Source organism: Lepidochelys kempii, chromosome 3, assembly GCF_965140285.1.
Source record: "Lepidochelys kempii isolate rLepKem1 chromosome 3, rLepKem1.hap1, whole genome shotgun sequence".
Taxonomy (NCBI): domain Eukaryota; kingdom Metazoa; phylum Chordata; order Testudines; family Cheloniidae; genus Lepidochelys; species Lepidochelys kempii.
Window position 1 is genome coordinate 87525597 of NC_136382.1, and position 22141 is coordinate 87547737.

The following is a 22141-nucleotide window of genomic DNA, read 5'->3' on the forward strand; positions in this document are numbered from 1 at the left end:
TCACTAGGCTAAAGAGCCCTTTAGTACTTGCTGTTTTCTCCCCAGGTCAGTGCTTAGATACTAATCAAGCCACCACTTGGTTTTCTTTTTTTCATTCTCACTGTAAGGCTTTTTTTTTCCAGCCCTCATTTCTGTGGTTCTTTTCTACAGCTTCTCCAAATTTTTCAATATCCTTTTAAAATATGGGCACCAGAACTATATGCAGGATTCCAGTATCGGTCTCTCCAATGCCAAATGCAGAGGTAAAAATAACTATTCTACTCCTATTCATTACTGCTTTCTTTGTTCCCTTTGGAATTTGGCAGTTCTGTGTAGCCCTGATAGGAGTTGCCAGCTCCTGGAGCTCAGAGCCCTCTGACCTCATTTTCCAGTCCTTCAAGTCTGAGATGGGGACAGAAGTAAGTAAAAACATTCACTGAAGCCAAGAGACAGCAGTCCACTGGACCAATGACAAGCCTAGGCTGCACAGCTCCCAGTGAAGGGACATCCTGACTTCACATCGTTTTTAACTTTTGGTCAGAGGCAGAGTACCAGAAAGGGAGACTGCAAAAAACTCCCCCTTTTCTCCTCCCCACAGGCAGTTCTTGAATGGCTGTAAGATTTAACTGCCTGGATCAGGCAGTTCTAGCATTTCAGAGATGAGCATTCTGCAGAGACAGAAAAATGTGACCTGGCACCAGCTACCAAGAGCCAGCCCAGACCACCAGAGAATTCCACAGCAGGGAACCAGTGACCCTGGTTGGAGTCAGGAGAGGACTCCATGCAGGGGTGAACATAGACTATGGGGACATTTTTTGTTTCAGCCAGCCAACAAATCTCAGCATACCATCCACCTCTAGACGGTGTCACTGAGGGAGCTGGGGGTTTGAGCAGGGTTGCTGGAACAATTTTTATAGTGGAAGTGCTGATGGTGGAAACCATGTCGTTGGTGTTTGTTATTACTGCTTCAAGCCAGGTGGTGTGGCAGCATCCCCAGCACTGCTAGTTCCAGCACCACTGGATTGGTGTGTTAAGAAGTAGGGAATTGGCTTATTAACTCTTTCCTTCCCAAGATCCTATTTTCCTGTTCCCTTTGTTATACTGTTATTTTGGGTGTGTCATTCCTTAGCTGGGGTTTGTTTTATTTACTTTATTGTTCCCTTGTGTACTGGGCTGTACACTCCTTGCTAGTTAATAGTATAACTAATATTCTCAAGCGAGTGCACCTCTGTGTACATGGCACAACGAGGAGTTACCTTGGGTGGAAGCACCAGGCATCACACAAGAACCTAGGACCACACCCATGTGAGGGAAGGGGAAATATTGATGATAGCAAGCACCAGGGAGGAAAAAGGGAGGAGACTTAAGCCACACCTCAAGGGAAGGGTTGCATCTGTCTAGAAGTCCTTCAGCAACAGGTTCAGAATGACTAAAACAGGGTTTGAATTTGTGTATTGGTTTCAACAATTCCTTAGCAAAAGCATCTCAAAACACAATGAAAAATAATGTGCTTTGAATCTGATAATAGCCTCATTCTCCCTTTGTTATGTGTGGTACCCAGTCCCACACAAGCTCCTGCCTCAACATTTTACGATAAGAAAATATACTGTTATTTCTCATTGCAGTCCTCATTGCCGCTGTAGGTTAATGCTAACATGTGAAGCCACCGAACCCACCGTTTCTTGAAAATGCTTATGTGCACTCAGTAATGCGGTAGTTCTCTCCAGGTCTTTTCAGAGCCTGAACCCTGTCTGGGAGAGCAAGATCGAACTATATGTTGGTCACTTCAACACTACAAGCTAGGGGTCTGATTCCGAGCTTGGACACATATCTTTGCACTAGCCTTATGACAGCTAGCACCAGTGTAAATAGTTGTGTAGCGGCAGTAGCCGGGGAAGTGACAGCAGGGCTTAGCTGTGCTGAGTACGCAGCCAGTGTTCAGGCAAGTCTGTACGGGGCTTGGCCAAGCCATGCTAATGCTGCCTGCGCTACTGCAGCTACACTACTATTTATACTCAGGCAAGTGCGAGTATGTGTATGGGAATCATACCCCTAGCTTGTAATGTAGCTGGAGCCTTAGTACCTGGAGGTACGACATTTAGGTATTATCAGCAAACATTGCTCGCAATTCATCCCATGTCATCAAGCATGAGCACCATAGTGATCAGTGTTAGAATGAACCTCCATACTAACCCAGCCTATCTTAGGAGTGGTGCTATTTAACACGAATGTGTAGTTTTGATAACAGTAATGACATAAGAGTATCATACATACTGTACGAATGGAATAAAATGGAAATAAAATTTCCTTTGTGTTCAGAACAATCCTCTGTATATTATTTCACTGCAGGCCTTCTGCACCCATTGAAGTCCATGACAAAACTCCTACAGACATCAGTGGTGTAGGATTATAGAATCATAGGAGTGGAAGAGACCTCAGAGGTCCTCTAATCCAGTCTCCTGCATTCAAAGCAGGAGTAAGTATTATCTAGACCAGGGATGGGCAAACCTTTTGGCCCAAGGGCCACAACTGAGAATGGAAATTGTATGGCAGGCTATAATGCTCACAAAATTGGGGGTTGGGGGTGCAGGAGGGGATGAGGGCTCTGGGGTGGGGCCAGAAATGAGGAGTTCAGGGTGTAGGGGGGGCTCTGGACTGGGGCAGGGGATTGGGGTGTGTGGGAGGGGTGAGGGCTCCAGCTGGGGGCCCGGGCTCTAAGGTGGGGCTGGATATGAGGGGTTGGGGGTGCAAAAGGGTGCTCTGGGCTGGGACTGAGGGCAGAAGGGGGATCAGAGCTGGGGCACAGGAGGGGGTCAGAGGTGCAGGCATTGGGCGGCGCCTACCTCAAGCAGATCCTGGAAGCAGCAGCATGTCCCCCCTCTGGTTCCTACGCAGAGGCACGGCCAGGCGGCTCTGCACACTGTCCCATCTGCAGGTGCCACTCCTGCAGCTCCCATTGGCCAGGAAACCTGGCCAATGGGAGCTGTGCGGGTGGCACTTGGGGTGGGGGCAGTGTGCAGAGCTCCCTGGCTGCCCCTAAGTGTAGGAGCTGGAGGAGGGACATGTCACTGCTTCTGGGAGATGTGTGGAGCCTTGGCATGCATGGAGCGGGGCAAGCCCCTGACCCCACTACCTGGCGAGAGCTCAAGGGCCGGATTAAAACATCTGAAGGGTCATTTGTGGCCCCTGGGCCGTAGTTTGCCCACCCCTGATCTAGACCATCCCTGACAGGGGTTTGTCTAACCTGCTCTTAAAAATCTTCAATGATGAAGATTCTGCAACCTCCCTAGGCAATTTATTCCAGTGATTAACCACCCTGACAGTTAGGAAGTTTTCCCTACTATACAACCTAAACTGCCCTTGCTGCAATTTAAGCCCCTTGCTTCTTGTCCTATCCTCAGAGATTAAAGAGAACAATTTTTCTCCCTCCTCCTTGTAAGAACCTTTTATGTACTTGAAAACTGTTATGTCCCCTCTCAGTCCTCACTTCTCTAAACTAAACAAACCCAATGTTTTCAATCTTCCCTCATAGGTCATGTTTTCTAGACCTTTAATCACATTTGTTGCTCTTCTCTGGACTTTCTCCAATTTGTCCACATCTTTCCTGAAATGTAGTGCCCAGAACTGGACACAATACTCCAGTTGAGGCCTAATCAGCAAAGAGTAGAGCAGAAGAATTACTTCTCGTGTCTTGCGTACAACATTCCTACTACTACATCCCAGAATGATGTTTGCTTTTTTAAAAACGATTCATATTTAGCTTGTCATCCACTATTACACCCAGACCCCTTTCTGCAGTACTCCTTCCTAGGCAGTCATTTCCCATTTTGTGTGTGTGCAACTGGTTGTTCCTTCCTAAATGGAGTACTTTGCATTTGTCCTTATTGAATTTCATCCTATATACTTCAGACCATTTCTCCAGTTTGTACAGATCATTTTGAATTTTAATCCTATCCTCCAAAGCACTTGCAACCCCTCCCAGCTTTGTATCAACCGCAAGCTTTATAAGTGTACTCTCTATGCCATTATCTAAATTGTTGATGAAGATATTGAACAAGAACTGGACCCAGAACTGATCCCTGTGGGACCCCACTCATTATGTCCTTCCAGCTGGACTTTGAGCTACTGATAACTACTCTCTGGGAATGGTTTTCCAACCAATTATGCACCCACCTTATAATAGCTCCATATAGGTTGTATTTCCCTAGTTTGTTTATGAGGAGGTCATGCGAGACAGTATCAAAAGCCTTACTAAAGTCAAGATATACCACATCTACTGTTTCCCCCCATCCACAAGGCTTGTTACCCTGTCAAAGAAAGCTATTAGGTTGGTTTGACATGGTTTGTTCTTGACAAATCCATGCTGACTGTTACTTACCACCTTATTATCTTCTAAGTGTCCGCAAATTGATTGCTTAATTATTTGCTCTATTATCTTTCTGGGTACTGAAGTTAAGCTGATTGTTCTGTAATTCCCCAGGTTGTCCTTATTTCCCCCTTTATAAGTGCCTTATGATGTAATACTGTGCTAGATACTTCATAATAAAAGCAGATACCAGTCCTGAACAGACCCATGGTGTGAGGCTCTACACAGTTTCTGCTCCAAAATACTTACACTCTAATCTCATACAACTCCTTATTTTAAATAGGCCCTGATTCTACTGCCATCAAAATTAACAGTAGTTTTGCTATTGACATCACCAGGCACACTGCTCAACTCTTATTCTTTAAAGTTACTTGAACGTAACTTTGTGTGTCACTTTTCTGCATCTTTATAATTTATTATATCAATACATGCAAGTACATGAACAGAAGAAAGTATTTCATATAAATGTTTGTTAATACTATTTTAAAACTGAATTAAGGTTTATGTCTTCATCTTTCCTCACAGTAACCATATTAAAATACACAGTAGAAGCAAACAATACAAATATATCACTATACACTTCTGGTAATGGCCAGCACTACAAATCCTGTACTGTTGAGAATATTCCAAGATTCTCACACACTGACTGGAGGATTCTCTGAAGTGTAACTTCTCATTGTTTTCCCTAGGGATTTAGACATGGGAATTTCCACACTGGATCAGACCCATGACCCATCTAGTCCAATGTCCTGTTTCTGGCAGTGACCGGATGTTTCAGAGGAACATGCAAGAAACCCCACAGTAGGCAGATATGGAATAATCTGCCCGCTAACCCCTTCATAGTTAGAGAGTGACTTAAACAATGAAGCATGAAGTTTTAAACTTCTATGCATTGCTAATAGAAAAGTATTGATCCCCAAAAGCAGGGATTTTGTCACGTTCACCAAGTTCTAAAACTCCTGCTAGAAAACTCTTTAATACACATCTGGTTTCTTTCATTGAGTTCTGAATGTCTTTAGTGTAGATTTAGTACCCTTTTGACAAATGGTCACCTCTGAACAAAACTCGTTTCTCAAGATAAATTTTCTGGTTTTCTGGAAATGTGTTGTTTCCTTCATTTCTGTGAGGCACTGGATCCAAAATCTACATTAATACAACATTTCCCTTCTACAGCTCCTGCTTGCTCTCAAAATCTCATGTAACTTAATAGCGAGTGATGTTTAGTGGATGTGAGTTTGAAAAAAAAAGCTTTTGGAGAGAAGTTAGAAGAATCTAATAGTTTTAATTTCTCAGTGAAGCAAGTCACACAATATGGTCCTTGAAAGTGATATAGTTACAGAAGCTTTTCAAATTGCTGTACTACATCATATTAAACAGAAACCATCTGGGATACCTTGGGATTATTATCAGTTTACACTTTTCTGAAATCTAACTGCAGTGAGTGTCAGCCTTTTCACCTTCCCACTTAATCCAAAATCAATGCCTGTGTACCTATTAGCTGGCCCATTCCTGCAAGTCCTAACTCATGTGATCAGCCCTTATTCACATTAATAATCCTAATGCTCTCAAATGGATTACTCACATGGGAACAGTTAATTGTGGCCTTGATCCAGCAAAGCACTCAAGCATGGGCCCATCTTTATAACTTTTTGTCAAGCATGGGCCCATGTTTAAGTGCTTTGCTGGATTGGAGCCTGAATGGTTAAGGATTCAGTATCAATCACAACATGTCGTTTCTTTAATATCATCTTAACTGAAAACATTGTAGCTTCCTTCAGTCTTTGCAACTTCACAACAAACTCTTGATTTCTTCAGAAATATACCAAAAGAAAGATATTCAATGTGATCTTAATCAAGCCTTTTATTAAAGTCACACATGAATATAAACACTTATTGTAAGTGGATGACTGAAGGTAAGTGCCAGGCACTATCAGGCACCTTTAGTCTGAGTATTTATATGGCACTTATCACCATAGCATGTGAGAGCCTTCAAAACAATAAGAGTAGTGACAAAACAATCTCTCGTCCTTCCTTTCATGGGGAGGTAAATACTTCAACAGTTAGAATCGTTGTATGCATGAATGAAACTTATGGGGGGGGGGGAAGCTACAGTGAAGAAATGAGGTTGGTGTTTAGTTCTGAATGCACTGACTTGTGTGTGGCCATTTTTATCCAGTGAGGGCATGAGTTCCATACAGTAGGTCCAACTGCTGTGGAAATTCTTATCCTTCACTCATATGTTTCATGGTTCTACCGGAATGCAGTGGTCATGGGAAGGCATGGAAAGAGAAGTGATCTCTCAGGTAGGTAGAGACAACAATAGGGGAGGGCTTTGACTATCAGGACACTTGAATAGGACTCTGGATTCAATGGGGAGCTAGTGCAGAGGCAGAGAACCAGCGTGATGCACTGATGGTGACTTGTGCTATTTAGCAGACTGGCTGCTGAGTTTTGTAGCAGTTGAGATATCTCCACGGTATGTGGTTTTATTTCTAGGTATGAAGAGTTGCATTAAGTGAGCCTGAAGGTTCTGATGGTGTTAGATTTATGCTTCTCGCTAACCACAGATGAAAATAGTTTTTTTTTTGTCACCATCTTTGACTTCCCAAGTGCAACTAGACACCTAGATTGTGAGCTGACTTAATCTGTGGGTAAATGCCTTTGATAGTGAATGTTATGGAAGAAATGAATTCTTCAAAGCGCTTTCTTCTTCCTACTGACACCGCTTTTGTTTGTCTAGGTGCAGCTTCAGCCCCACAATGAGAAAGCTGGGAGATGGTGCTGCTTACATCAGCTGTAAAGAAGATGTCAAAAGTCATCTGTGTATTGCTAGCAGCAGCTTACAGACCTTTCTCCATGTTTCTTCATTGTAAGCCAAAGTTTTGACTGTGCTTATAGTTGCCTTTTTACAAATGCATCATTAAAGGAAAGAGAAACTGAAAACTGGGATTAAGTGACATTATACCCAGATCCCTTTCTGCAGTGATATTCACGATAAAGAGACAACGGCCCAGACTCATTGAGGCCTGGAACTCATTTAGCCAAATGATCTGTCTGTCATGTGGCTGAAGTGACTTTCCTCACATTGAGAGTTGAGTGATGCACAGGTGGGGCTGGGCCCACGACTTCTTAAAGGGCCCAGTGACAATGGGACATCAAAATTCACACAAAGCAATTTCGCTGCATGAAAGTTACAGAGCCGCAAAGGGCAGACAAAGGTTAAGCTGTTGTACTTTACATTTTCATGAAGTTGTCAACAATATCAGTTTTCAGTTTCACTTACAGGGCTGGATATTAAACTCCCAGCCTCCTTGAAGGTACCTGCAGTTCATTACCACATGGAGCAGTGTGGGTGGGGCTGTTAACTCAGCAACCCCTCCTGGCCAGCGGTCACTTTACAGGCACCTTTCCCTCTATTAGCTCCCTCTTACAGGCTCTCTTAAGTACTACAGACAGTCTCTGTTGTAGCTCGCAGTACACCTTTCTGGGGCTGGTTTAATATCACATAAAGTACATACAAACCTCGGAGTACGTCATCACAAAATAATCCAAAAAATCCTCAATGAGTCCACACTCTAGAGTCCCCAAATCACAATTCACTAGTTCAAACTTAGCTCTGCTTTTTCAATCACATCAGGTGCTCTTTCTTTGTCCGTCAGCTCTACTGGAAGCTACCGGAAGCATTTTCTGGCTGGAGCTTGTGGGGGGGGCTTGCTCATTCACGTCACCAGACACACCCTTGCAGTATCCTGCTGTCTTTTATATTAGATCACCTGTTTCCCCTTCGGTGAGGCGCATCTCATAATCAGGGCTGGCTTAGCACTAGGATCTCCAGCCCACTGGCAAGCCACCCTGCTACACAACAGATCATTGTGGCAGCTTTGCACTCACAGTTATTCATGTGAGCAAGTGATATTCAACCATCTTAACTGCCTAGTATGTGGGAGCAATCCGGTTGCTACACATGTGTGTATACCAGTGTAAAAAGAGAGACAGGGTTGAGGTCAGGCTGAGACTCAGGCCAACACTTTTAAAGAGGAGTGTCCTATTTATCTAGTCTGATATCCACACTTCAGGAGTGACCTAGGGTTACTTATTTTTCCAAAGTTGTTCAGCCCCCAGAGAGCCATGTGGGTGCACTGACTCAAATAACACTCATAGGCAACTTTTATAACTATACTCGTGCAGACTGAAGAGATACAATGAAAGCCTACAGGCAGCAAATGGCAAAAGCACTCTCTAATCTCTAAAAAAGAAAAGGAGTTTCTTAGAGACTAACTAAGGTGCCACAAGTACTCCTTTTCTTTTTGTGGATACAGACTAACACAGCTGCTACTCTGAAATCTCTAATCTCTTGTTAATGATATGATGTAATGCAATGCAGAGGAATGCTTCTCCTCTGGGCCTAGAGCCAGCCAACTAGCTCTAGTGGAGCTCATTCACACACCCACACTTACACTGACATGCACAAAAACCCTCTAGTTGTTACTCTGCAATCTAAAAAAAATGAAACTCCTGTTCTAGAAACTGGCAAATCCTTGATCTGTTCTCCCCAAACCTTGAAAAACAAAATGCAAAATGGATAGTTTCCCTTGAGAACTGGCACTGACAGATTAAAGAGCAATTAAAGTTGAACATTGTTTACATGGGGAAGGAAATGACTGTTTGATTCATGGTAACTATTGAACTTTATAGAGTGATCTGATTTTTTGGGAGGGGAGATAAAGGAATGATAAGAGAGTCTAGGTAGGGTGTAGATTTTGTTGTGAGCCATAGGAGCTACAAATGCCCATGCAGTCTGTCCCAACTTATTTTATATGTAAGGGAACTGAGAATCAGGCAAACAGGAGCTTTCAAAACTCTTCATAAATCCTTCATCAGGTGACAAATTGGTTAATACTCAACAGGTCAGCCTGTTCAGTTCAGATAAGCACCTATATGTCTCTATACTTATCACAATCCCTTGAGTCTGCTGTAAATCTTATGTGCAAAGGTCATGTTAAGAGATTTTGCGAATAGTCTGACACCATTTAGACATGCGATACCACAAGATCAGGCTTTCTTGCAGTATTTTGGAATTTTGATTTTTGGTGTAGAAGTACACAAAACTGAAAAGTAATAGAAAATAATCAAACAATGTTGGCTTGCAAAAAGGTTTGGCTTTAGAAGGGGCTAAATTCTTATAATTCAAAGCAGTTTACCAATGCCTACAATAAACCACAAGTGAATCTAACCTTTGGGCCCAGTTGTGCCTGATGATCATTGGCCTGCACTATGGATAGTACTCAACTGGCCCACTGCTTGAGGAGTTCTGAGAGAGACTACATCTCAGAATGCAGAATCCTTCCAAGATGTCTCAGTTGTTCATGGAGAATGAAAACGCTGCTCTATCTAATGGTCACTGTGTCTGGGAGAGAGCCTCTCAGCCTGAGCTGACAGACCTGTGCTAGCATGGCTTGTGCCAGAGTGCTAAAAATAGGTGAATAGATGTTGCTTTGGTGTTACGCCTCAGGCTGGAGCTTGGGCTCTCAGGCCTGGGGGCGGGGGGGTTAGGGGTGGAAAGGGTTTCGCATCTTGCTTTGAAACGTATTAAATTTGCTTCAAGAAATTAATTCTACAATTAGTTTTTACAACTATACTCTTGCGGCAAGCATCATCTTCTGGGTTTTCCAGAATAGTTTCATTGTATAATTTTGCTCTGTGTTTCAGCTTCTTGGGGTAAGCATGATGTCTTTCTTTGCTTCTTCTACAGTGCTGGTTATTACTGATGCTTGACAATCAATCAACAATATCCACATTATATTTTAAAAATTCTATTTGTAAATGTCATCTGGATTTTTCTTGGTTCCTTTGACTTTCCCCTCTCTCTGACAGTAGCTTCATAACTTCAGTTGCTCTACAGCATACATCACAATAATTGCAGTATTTAAAAATAATTAACAATGCTAATAGATAAGCTATTCAGAAGACATTTGCTCAGTTTGTTTTGTACACACAAGACTTGATTCATACGATGAAAATAATTGCATGAGCCCTATGTGACTTGGCAGTCTTTTACTTCACCAAGGTACATAGCCAGGCTACATGCCCACATACTGGGTATTGTGAACAAGGCCATTTGGCACCTCTGTGAACTCCCATCCTTTCACAGCTTCACATTTCAGAACAGAATCCCCAGCCCTGAATGTTGAACTGTGTCAGTAGGCCTTTCCGTACTGCCTATGGAAATCCAATTGGGAGCTTTGTTTGTTGCAAGATTCCAGAGATATAAGAAACGGATTTGTTTCAAGCTTTCAAAGACAACAATGAAAATAAAATAAAAAACAAAAAACAAAACAAAACAACAACAAAAAATGAAACAAAACCCATGCCCTTTTATCATGGTGAGACCTTGGAGAATGGGGGAGAACACCACTATATACAGGACCAGATCTGACATTTTACTCCTGGTGAGTAGTATTTTACTCCTGGAATAGTCTCCATGAAACTAATTAGAGGAGTAATGCACTATTTAACATGCATTGTATTCAGTAGTTGCCATGGAAACAAAGGAATTTATTTGGTTTTTCACTTCTGCACAGGAGGTCATAACAAATTATGGGAACAGGCAGTGGAAACTCCTCCTGAATAAGCATCAGCTCATCCTTAATTCACATTCCTGCCTTTTAAACCAAATCTAACATTCACTTTCTGTTCCATAAATATACAAGTGACAAAATTATTTAGGGCATGAGTCAGTGCACTTTGAGGTCAATGGAAAAGCTCCTCCCCATAAAGGACATAGAAATTGATATATTGGATCAGACCACTGGTCCTTGTAGTCTTATAGTCTCAATCTAACAGTGGCCAGTAGTTGTTGGTTGGAGGAAGGTGTAAGCACACTGAAGTCAGCAGAAGTGCGATACTCTTCCCCAGGGATAGTTTTTTCCTCAACTCCCAGTAGTCAGAGGTTGGCTCATAGCCAAAATATTTACTCTTAATTCTGGATACTCTTATTATCTCTCTAAGTAACTTTAATGGGAATTGGATTAGTCACTCAGACATTTTGCTTCAGTTGCATTCCCTCATGTTCCTTATGTTCCTTACACTTTACATGAAATAGATGTTCTCAGATTCAATCCTTGTCTCCCTAATTTGAAAATTTCTTCTTCTTATATGGCATTTCCATTACTGGAGATTTGCAACTATGGTAGTTCATTCCGTGTGATCTTCTGCTAATGTTTGTGGATGATTAGGCCTCTTGATCCACTCAGGACATCACATCATCCATCCAAGATCTTCTTTCTGCATCGTGTTCTTTTGCCACCAACTTTGCCTTTCAGTGCCCATAAACAAATATCACTCCCTGAACCTCTTAAAATGGACCTTGCAAATCAAATCCCTCTTTTCATAAATTTCTCTAACTAGCATTTGCTGAGTTCCAGTCATCTTCAATACTTTTTCACTGGTTACATGGTCAATCCATAATGTTTTCAGAATTCTTCTATAACACCATAATTTGAAGGATTGTAGTTTATCATCAACTGTTTTAATGTCCATGTTTCACAGCTGTAATTTAACACAGACCAAATTTAAGTTGAGTTGTAATTTAGTCTTCAGATTTGTCCCTTCTCATCAGACATTTGTTCTTTCAGCATGTTCTTCACTCTTGCTATTCTGCTGCTGACTTCAGTATCTGATCTTCCATCTTCTGTAATGATGCTTCCTAAGTAGTAATATCTGCTCAATTGCTATACAGCTGTGTTGTTGACTGGAATCTTGTATGTTTTCTCAGGATCCTTGCATACCACCATAGTTTTTTGTCTTATCCACTTTCAACTCTAGGCCATATTATTTGCCATATTCATACATAATCTCCTCTACTTTATCAGACCTTCTGAATCAGCCAACAGCATTGTATCATCTGTATAGTGAATGGTTTCAGAGTAGTAGCCGTGTTAGTGTGTATTCGCAAAAAGAAAAGGAGTACTTGTGGCACTTTAGAGACTAACAAATTTATTTGAGCATAAGCTTTCGTGAGCTACAGCTCACTTCATCGGGTGCATCACCCATTTTCCATTCATCTTCATATCTTTTTCTGTTTCTTCAATTAATTTAATCAAACACTCACTATAAGTATTGAATAAACTTGGTGATATTACATAAATGTGTCACATTCCTCTCCAGATTTTAGATTTTCATTTTCATCTCCCATTATAATTGCCTTCTAATTCCAGTGTAATTGTTTTTATTACTCAGAGTTCATATCTGTCTCTACAGATCTTAATATGTTGAGCAATTTACAGTTGCAAATTCTGTCAGATGCTTTTTGGAAGTCAATGAAACAAGTGTACTGTTTTCCCCTTTCCAATTGATCTTTCTCATATGAGCTTCAAGTTCATAATGGAGTTTATTGTGCCCTTTCCACGTTTGAAGCCATATTGTTGTTTGCTTACTTCCCTATCAATCTTTTCCTTATTTTCCATCTTGAATAACTTGAAAAAACTATTTTAGAGGTATGTGATATTAGGCTGATGGTTCTATAGTCTTTACAAACCATCTTTTTTTGGTATTTGGACACACAGTGAGGGTGTAAAGTCTTCTGGCAATTTTCCTGTCTCAAACATATTCTTCATTACCTCTGACAGGGCGTTAAAGCCTTCATTCTCTATGCTTTTCAGCAATTCAGCCAGTATTCCATCATAGCCTAGTGGTTTGGAAGTCTTTTTATTGCTGCCATGATTTCTTCATCAATTATTGGCAAGTTTATTTGACAGATCTCTAGTTGAAGTTTTCCAGATTTATCAGATTTATCATATAGTTCCTTGATACATTCTCACCATCTCTCATTATTGACTTTAGGGTTTGTCAAACAGTGTCCATTTTGGTTCTTTAGGGTCGTATTGATCACTTTTCTTCTGTAGTTACCAGCTCTTATCTTTAGATACATCTCACCTTGTAAAATTGCATTAAATTTTAATACCTTCATTTTTGAAAACTTCACCAATGGACAATTTACCTCTGACTTTACTAATGTCCTCCATGATTTTGTAAACTTCCATTTCAAAGTTCCCATCTAAAGCTTCTCTTTGCAAGGAGAATAAATGCATTTTCCCGTAACCTTTCTTCACCTCTCCCCATTGCCATTGTTTCAAATATTTGCATTTGATCCTGTGGTTTCCCCTGGAGTGTCCAGTTTCCTTTTCGGTTTGATTATGCAGTGAAAATATAACACTGTGGGGCTGATTCTGAACTTGTTTACATCAGTGTATGCCAGGAGTAATGCCACAGCAGTAAACATGTGTTATACTAAGGTGAGTGAGAGGAGGATCAGGCCTAGTATATCACCACTGAAATTCCTGTGGTGTCACAAATTTTGTATCAACAGGGGTAGGCATTAGGAGGACAAAGTGCTCTAGCTCAACTAGAAGTTACAGGTTTGATGGAGGATTTACTGGGTGAAATGTTACAGCTCGTGTGAAGCAGGAGGCCTGTAAGAACCTGTAGAGCTAAAATCTGGGACTGTGGGGATTGTGGGCCACTGATGCCTCCACTGCACCACGAAGGCTTAGACTGGATGCCTGTGGTAGGACCCAGCAGGAAGTACCACCCTGCAGGACCTGAGTGGCAGCTCCTCACAGCACACTGGCCGGCACTAGTACAGCCAGGCAGCCATGACGAGGAGCTGTCTGAGCAATGACATAGACTGCCTGCTTGCCTCTGCTTCAGGCCCCACATATAAGAGACCCTAGACTCTGGCTCCCAACTCTGCCTGTCTCCTGGCACCTGACTCTTGGTTTGCCCTCTGAGCTCACAGTAACCTCACCCTACCTGCCTTCCAATGCCTGACACTTGGTTTGCCTTCTGGCCTGTCTCAGACTCTGACCTCAGATAACTTGACCCTGCCTGGCTCTTGGTTTGCCCTCTGGCCTGTCTTAGACTCTGGCCTTCTGGTGCCTGACTTCCACTCTGACCACTAGGTCTGAATGCCAGTGTCCCTGTCTTGACAGTTTGTTCAGACATCCTTCACTCCCCACCCCCAAATCCATCCAACCCCTTTGCAGATGGATGTAACAGGCAGGCCACCTTCTAACCAGCAGCCCCCTGAGGGCCCAGGACATACAGGACGAAGTCATGCATCTGCAGGTGGAGAACCTCGCACTGCAGACCTGCGCTATGCAGTGTGCACTGGAAACACAGGACCTGTGCAGGCAAGTAACCCAGTCTGAGGCTCAGCTGGCACAGCTCACTGCCGAAGCCCTGACCCTACACAAGCAACTCACATGGTCACAATGAAAAGTGGTGTCACTACATGCCTGAACAGACCATGCATCACCAGAAATGGTCCCCATGGTGCCACTGCCTGAACAATTCTATAGGGATCATCAGAAATTCCAGGGTTTCCTGAACCCGTGCAGGCTGCTCTTCCTGCTCTGCCCCTGAACATACCCCACAGGCCAGACTTGCTAGGGGGCTTATTCCTTCACCCACTTACTTCCCTGCTCCTTCTTGCATGAACAGAGAGCAACAATACCCGAAGTCCAAAGGTGCAAACAATTCGATGTTTATTGGGGTGAACTTCTAGCAAGCATGATTTCAGTTTCCTTCCTTAGTGTCCCCCTTCCCAGCTCTGACACCACAGAGCCTTACACCTGTGTCCCTGTTCCCATTCCTATCCTTAGCCAAACATGATTCCAATTTCCCCACCCCCATTCCCTGTTCCCATTCCCCCCCCCCCCACACACACATACTTCCTGATTGACTGCAGACTATATAGTAAAACTTGAGTTCTGCTTAGCTATACCATAACCAGTTATTTTCCTGAAATTTAACTAACCAATCCTAACATATTGTAACATGATTATGTAACCAATTATATCCCACCACCTTAATTAGTTTACACCCAGCAAAATTAATTATACAGCAGACAGGAACAATCACAGGACCAGACAGAGATTATGCAGACAAACAATAGGGAAATGGGGACTACAGTGATAGAACAAACACAGAAATGAGGATTTTACATCCCAGCTCTTGATAAGTGAGTTCTTGCCAGACAGGATGCTATCAAACTAAGTTTCCTTTTACATCTTCTAGGCACTTCCCTTTCTCTGGAGGCGATAGGCATTATCAGGACAGGATTGTATTCCTAACAGCCCAATAGCACCTTATTTCAGTGTGACTAGTTTGGAATGTGAGGAGGTGACTGGTCGCTTCCCAGCTTATGGCTGCCTTTGCTGCTTAGCCAAAGGCCTCAGCCTAAGAACAGGGCCTCCAACTGTCACAGTAAGAGAAGGCTCTAACACCGGCAGACAGTGATTTTGATTCTTTCTTTTATACCTCTATAACTAGCTAAGTGATAAGAATACACATAAATTCTTAGAGTATAGGCCTTTACAGACATGTCTGAATATCTATATCCTAACAAGACTAAGGTGGGGTTATTAGTGAGCCTGCTCTCTGGTGAGGAGCTCAATTTGGCCTCCTGCTGTTGGAGTGGAACAGCCCATGTTCTCTGACTGGAATGCCTTCCTGCAAGCCTTCATGACTATCTCTGATGACCTGCATCACATCTGCTTGAGGCTGTCCTCTGGAAACTTCCCCGGGGCAAGGGACGGCCACCTCTGATGCTGCCTATTACCAATGGCTTGTAGCTGATGTTGAGTGGAATGGGAAAGCCCATCTTCACCAATTCTGGTGGGATCTCAGTGATGAGATAAAGACAAGCTAGCCTGTATCGTAACCCCACCCACCTAGGTGCCTTTATTGACCTCACCCTGTGTGTTGACTCTTGGCTGTGCAAACAAAAGAAGGAAAGGAGGGGTGGCCCAAGACACTCATGCTTGCCTGAACCCATGCTGGTTAACCTGGCCACTGCCATCTGACCCCGGAAGAAAGAAAGAGAGAGAGCTGACGAGGGTTGAACATCCGTTTTTACTGTGGGGGACCAGGGTATGCCTTTGCCTTCTGCCAAGCTTGGAAGAACTCAGGAAGTGGACCAGCCCTGGCCCAGTAGGGTGAGTATGGCCTGAGCACCACCAGAGTTCCATGCTCCAGAATCACACCTGCCTTGAAGTAGAACCCGACCTGAGAACTCAGGTGTCTCACCACATTTCCAGTTGCTGCTGCAGTTGCAGGTCTTGGGGCAAGCACAGCAGATCCCTTTCTTTCTCCCCCTCCCCACAAACTAGCAGTGATAGACTCTGGGGCTGCTGCCAACCTTAAAGATCCTGAAAACCCTGCCGATCCCCCACTGGCCAAAACCCTCCCTGGATGTGGTGGAGACTGTTGATGCATAACTCCTCTCATTGGGATTAGTGACTTGGAGTCTGTTCCCTTAGAGTCCATAGTGGAAGGGCACCAAGAAATGATACTCTTCTATATGATCTGCTCCCCGTTCTTCCTGATAATTCTTGCCATTCCTTGGTTGTATAAGCAAGATCCATGTATTTTTTTCTGGTGGAGGAGCATTAGTTTCTCCTCTGAATACTGTCCACGTGTGCCCCAAATGAAGAAACCAACCCCCAAGTCACCTGTTCCCAGGGCCCCAGGACTGGATGACATCCTCAGAAGCAGAAACCTGGATGGTAGGGGCTAGCCAGATTGGAGCAGCTCCAGGCCAGTACCTCAGCCTCTGTGACAAGTACTGCATCTACCTGAATGTGTTCAAGAAGAAGAAGGCAGACTCGCTATCTCCACATAGAGATTCCGACTGCCCGATAGACCTACTGCCTGGGGTTAAAGAGCCTTTTGGATGGATATACTCCTTGTCTGAACTAGAGCTGGAGGAGTTACATGGGTATATCCAGGAAAAACTTGCTACGGGTTTCATTAAGCTATCTACGTCTCCTGCAGAACGCCAGTCCTCTTTGTGACTCTTTATGTCTATCATTCAATGAACCAAGTAACTATATGTCACAGTTATGCCTTGTGCCTCATTCCAGAATTGCTGGGCTGCCTGAGGACTGCCAGGATCTTCACAAAACTAGATCTTTGGAGGGCATAGAATCTTGTGTGCATAAGGCCTGGGATGAATGGAAGACTGCCTTTCCTACCCGATACGGGAACTTCAAATACTTGGTAATGCTGTTTGGCTTGACCAACGCCCCTGCAACAGTTCAACATTTTGTAAAGGATGTGTTTAGGGCTATCCTAGACCAATATGTGGTTATCTACCTTGCAATATACAGTAAAAACTTCGTTACACAGCATGTTTGGGGAATGGGGGGGTGCCAATTAGTCAAAAATTCTGGTTAACTAAGAGTTATACTTACCAATGGAGGGAGGGAGTTTAGGTGCAGGAGGAGGCTCAGGGCTGGGGGTTGAGGTGTGGGAGGGGGGCTGGGTCTGGGGGTTGGGGTGCGTGAGGGGTTTTGGGGTGCAAGATCCAGGTGGTACTCACCTTGGGCGGTTCCCCAGGAGTGGTGACATGTCCCTACTGCTCCTAGGCGGAGGTGCAGCCAGGCGTCTCTTCACGCTGCCTCTGCCCGCAGGTGCTGCCTCCACAGCTCCCATTGGCCATGGTTCCTGGCCAATGGGAGTGGCAGAGCCAGTGCTCGGGGCATGGTAGGGTGGGGGCAACACAAGGAGCCCCCATGGCCATTCCTCCACCTAGAAGCAGCAGGGACATGTCACCACTTCCGGGGAGCCATGCGGAACCAGATAGGGAGCCTGCCGGCCCCACGCCACCTGGACTTTTAATGGATACCAGAAATGCTGGTTTCTAGAGCTTTCCAGTTGGTAAAATGCTGGATAACACAGCTTTTACTCTACTGGGATTTTTTTGAGAATCTAGAACAGCACTCCCACTATGTCCACTCTGTCCTAGGGAGACTACAGAAGCAAGGATTGTATGCCAAACTGGAAAAATGCACCTTTGACTATGCCACCATTGATTTTCTGGGGAACATCATCTCCCTGGAGATCCAGCAGGATCTACAGAAGATAGAAGCCATCCATAACTGGACAGCACCCTGGATCCTCCAGGAACTTCAGCACATCCTGGGCTTTTCAATTTTTTAAATGAAATTCATCGCCAATTAACCTCTCAATTAACTCCCCTGATCTCCCCCCTCAACAAAGCTGTGTGATTTCTTGGTTGCTGAAGCCCAGATTGCTTTTGATCAGATATAGGCCACCACAGCCCTGATCCTTGCACATCCTGACCTTTTTCATCTGTTTATAGTAGAAACAGATGTGTCCAATGTGGCCCTAGGGGTGCTAATCTTGCAGCAACTTGGACCCCAATCAGTTCTGCATCCATGTGCATTCTATTCCCAGAAATTTACCCCCACTGAGATGAAATATGGAATTCTGGACAAGTTGCTGCTCACTATAAAAACTGCCTTTGAAGAATGGTGTCACCGCTTTCAGGGGGCTTGGCCCTCAGTTCAGGAGTTCACTAACTGTAAGAACCCTGAGTACCTCCGCAAGGCCTGAGCATCAAACAGAGGCAGCTAAGGTGGGCCTTATTCTTTTCTTGGTTCAAGTTCATGATTACCTACCACCCGGGAATGCAAAATGGGAAAGCCAATGCAAAGAACCGACTCCCGAGCCCCCCTACCTCCTCAAGCCTGGTAATTTTGCCAATGCCACAATTCAGTGAGACATGCTATCCCTCGTCCTATCCACCTTGAAAGCAGGACCACTTGCCCAAGGGACAAAGCCTCTGCCATTGAGGGCTAAGATGTACTGTTCCATGCAGGAAGGGGTAATGTACTCAGAAGCACATATGTGCCCCCAAAGTGCCTCCAACTGGAGGTGCTACAGCCGTGCCATGATGCTCCATTGGTGGATCACTTTGGCCGCTGGAAGACCTCCTGCATAGTTGCCTGTTTTTTTTGGATAGTCCTTCATAGAGGCCAAAATCCAAGCATACAGGGAGTTGAGTGATGCGCACACAACAAGACATCCCAAACCTGACCCTTTGGCACCTTAGTATTCTGGGAGACTCCAGCTAGACCTTGGTCTGCCATCAGCCTCGACTTTACCATGGAACTTCCACCGTCTGATGGCCACACCATAGTCTTAATGGTTGTGGACCCCCTGACCAAGATGGACTGCTTAATCCCCTGCAACCATCTGCCCTCAGCCAAGATTACTGCCCAACGCCTACTGCAGAATGTGGTCTGGATCCACAGACTCCCAGACCACATAATTTCTGACCATAGAATCATAGAATATCAGGGTTGGAAGGGACCTCAGGAGGTCATCTAGTCCAACCTCCTGCTCAAAGCAGGACCAATCCCCAATTAAATCATCCCAGCCAGGGCTTTGTCAAGCCTGACCTTAAAAACCTCTAAGGAAGGAGATTCTACCACCTCCCTAGGTAACACATTCCAGTGTTTCACCACCCTCCTAGTGAAAAAGTTTTTCCTAATATCCAACCTAAACCTCCCCCACTACAACTTGAGACCATTACTCCTTGTCCTGTCCTCTTCTACCACTGAGAATAGTCTAGAACCATCCTCTATGGAACCACCTCTCAGGTAGTTGAAAGCAGCTATCAAATCCCCCCTCATTCTTCTCTTCTGCAGACTAAACAATCCCAGTTCCCTCAGCCTCTCCTCATAAGTGATGTGTTCCAGACCCCTAATCATTTTTGTTGCCCTTCGCTGGACTCTCTCCAATTTATCCACATCCTTCTTGTAGTGTGGGGCCCAAAACTGGACTCAGTACTCCAGATGAGGCCTCAGCAATGTCTAATAGAGGGGGACGATCACGTCCCTCGATCTGCTCGCTATGCCCCTACTTATACATCGCAAAATGCCATTGGCCTTCTTGGCAACAAGGGCACACTGCTGACTCATATCCAGCTTCTCGTCCACTGTCACCTCTAGGTCCTTTTCCGCAGAACTGCTGCCTAGCCATTCGGTCCCTAGTCTGTAGCGGTGCATTGGGTTCTTCCGTCCTAAGTGCAGGACCCTGCACTTATCCTTATTGAACCTCATCCAGATTTCTTTTGGCTCAATCCTCCAATTTGTCTACGTCCCTCTGTATCCTATCCCTGCCCTCCAGTGTATCTACCACTCCTCCTAGTTTAGTATCATCCGCAAATTTGCTGAGAGTGCAATCCACACCATCCTCCAGATCATTTATGAAGATATTGAACAAAACTGGCCCCAGGACCGACCCCTGGGGCACTCCACTTGACACCGGCTGCCAACTAGACATGGAGCTATTGATCACTACCTGTTGAGCCCGACAATCTAGCCAACTTTCTACCCACCTTATAGTGCATTCATCCAGTCCATACTTCTTTAACTTGATGACAAGAATACTGTGGGAGACCGTGTCAAAAGCTTTGCTAAAGTCGAGGAATAACACCTCCACTGCTTTCCCTTCATCCACAGAACCAGTTATCTCATCATAGAAGGCAATTAGATTAGTCAGGCATGACTTTCCCTTGGTGAATCCATGCTGACTGTTCCTGATCACTTTCCTCTCGTCTAAGTGCTTCAGAATTGATTCCTTGAGGACATGCTCCATGATTTTTCCGGGGACTGAGGTGAGGCTGACCGGCCTGTAGTTCCCAGGATCATCCTTCTTCCCTTTTTAAAAGATGGGCACTACATTAGCCTTTTTCCAGTCATCCAGGACTTCCCCCGTTCGCCACGAGTTTTCAAAGATAATGGCCAATGGCTCTGCAATCACAGCCGCCAATTCCTTTAGCACTCTCGGATGCAACTCGTCCAGCCCCATGGACTTGTGCACATCCAGCTTTTCTAAATAGTCCCTAACCACCTCTTTCTCCACAGAGGGCTGGCCATCTATTCCCCATGCTGTGATGCCCAGCGCAGCAGTCTGGGAGCTGACCTTGTTAGTGAAGACAGAGGCAAAAAAAGCATTGAGTACATTAACTTTTTCCACATCCTCTGTCACTAGGTTGCCTCCCTCATTCAGTAAGGGGCCCACACTTTCCTTGGCTTTCTTCTTGTTGCCAACATACCTGAAGAAACCCTTCTTGTTACTCTTGACATCTCTTGCTAGCTGCAGCTCCAGGTGCGATTTGGCCCTCCTGATTTCATTCCTACATGCCCGAGCAATATTTTTATACTCTTCCCTGGTCATATGTCCAACCTTCCACTTCTTGTAAGCTTCTTTTTTATGTTTAAGATCCGCTAGGATTTCACCGTTAAGCCAAGCTGGTCACCGGCCATATTTACTATTCTTTCTACACATCCGGATGATTTGTCCCTGTAACCTCAACAGGGATTCATTGAAATACAGCCAGCTCTCCTGGACTCCTTTCCCCTTCATGTTAGTCCCCCAGGGGATCCTACCCATCCGTTCCCTGAGGGAGTCGAAGACTGCTTTCCTGAAGTCCAGGGTCCGTATCCTGCTGCTTACCTTTCTTCCCTGTGTCAGGATCCTGAACTCAACCAACTCATGGTCACTGCCTCCCAAATTCCCATCCACTTTTGCTTCCCCCAGTAATTCTTCCCGGTTTGTGAGCAGCAGGTCAAGAAAAGCTCCCCCCAGTTGGCTCCTCTAGCACTTGCACCAGGAAATTGTCCCCTACGTTTTCCAAAAACTTCCTGGATTGTCTATGCACTGCTGTAATGCTCTCCCAGCAGATATCAGGAAAATTAAAGTCACCCATGAGAACCAGGACGTGCGATCTAGTAGCTTCTGCGAGTTGCCGGAAGAAAGCCTCATCCACCTCATCCCCCTGGTCCGGTGGTCTATAGCAGACTCCCACCACTGCATCACTCTTGTTGCTCACACTTCTAAACTTAATCCAGAGACACTCAGGTTTTTCTGCAGTTTCGTACTTGAGCTCTGAGCAGTCATACTGCTTCCTTACATACAGTGCTA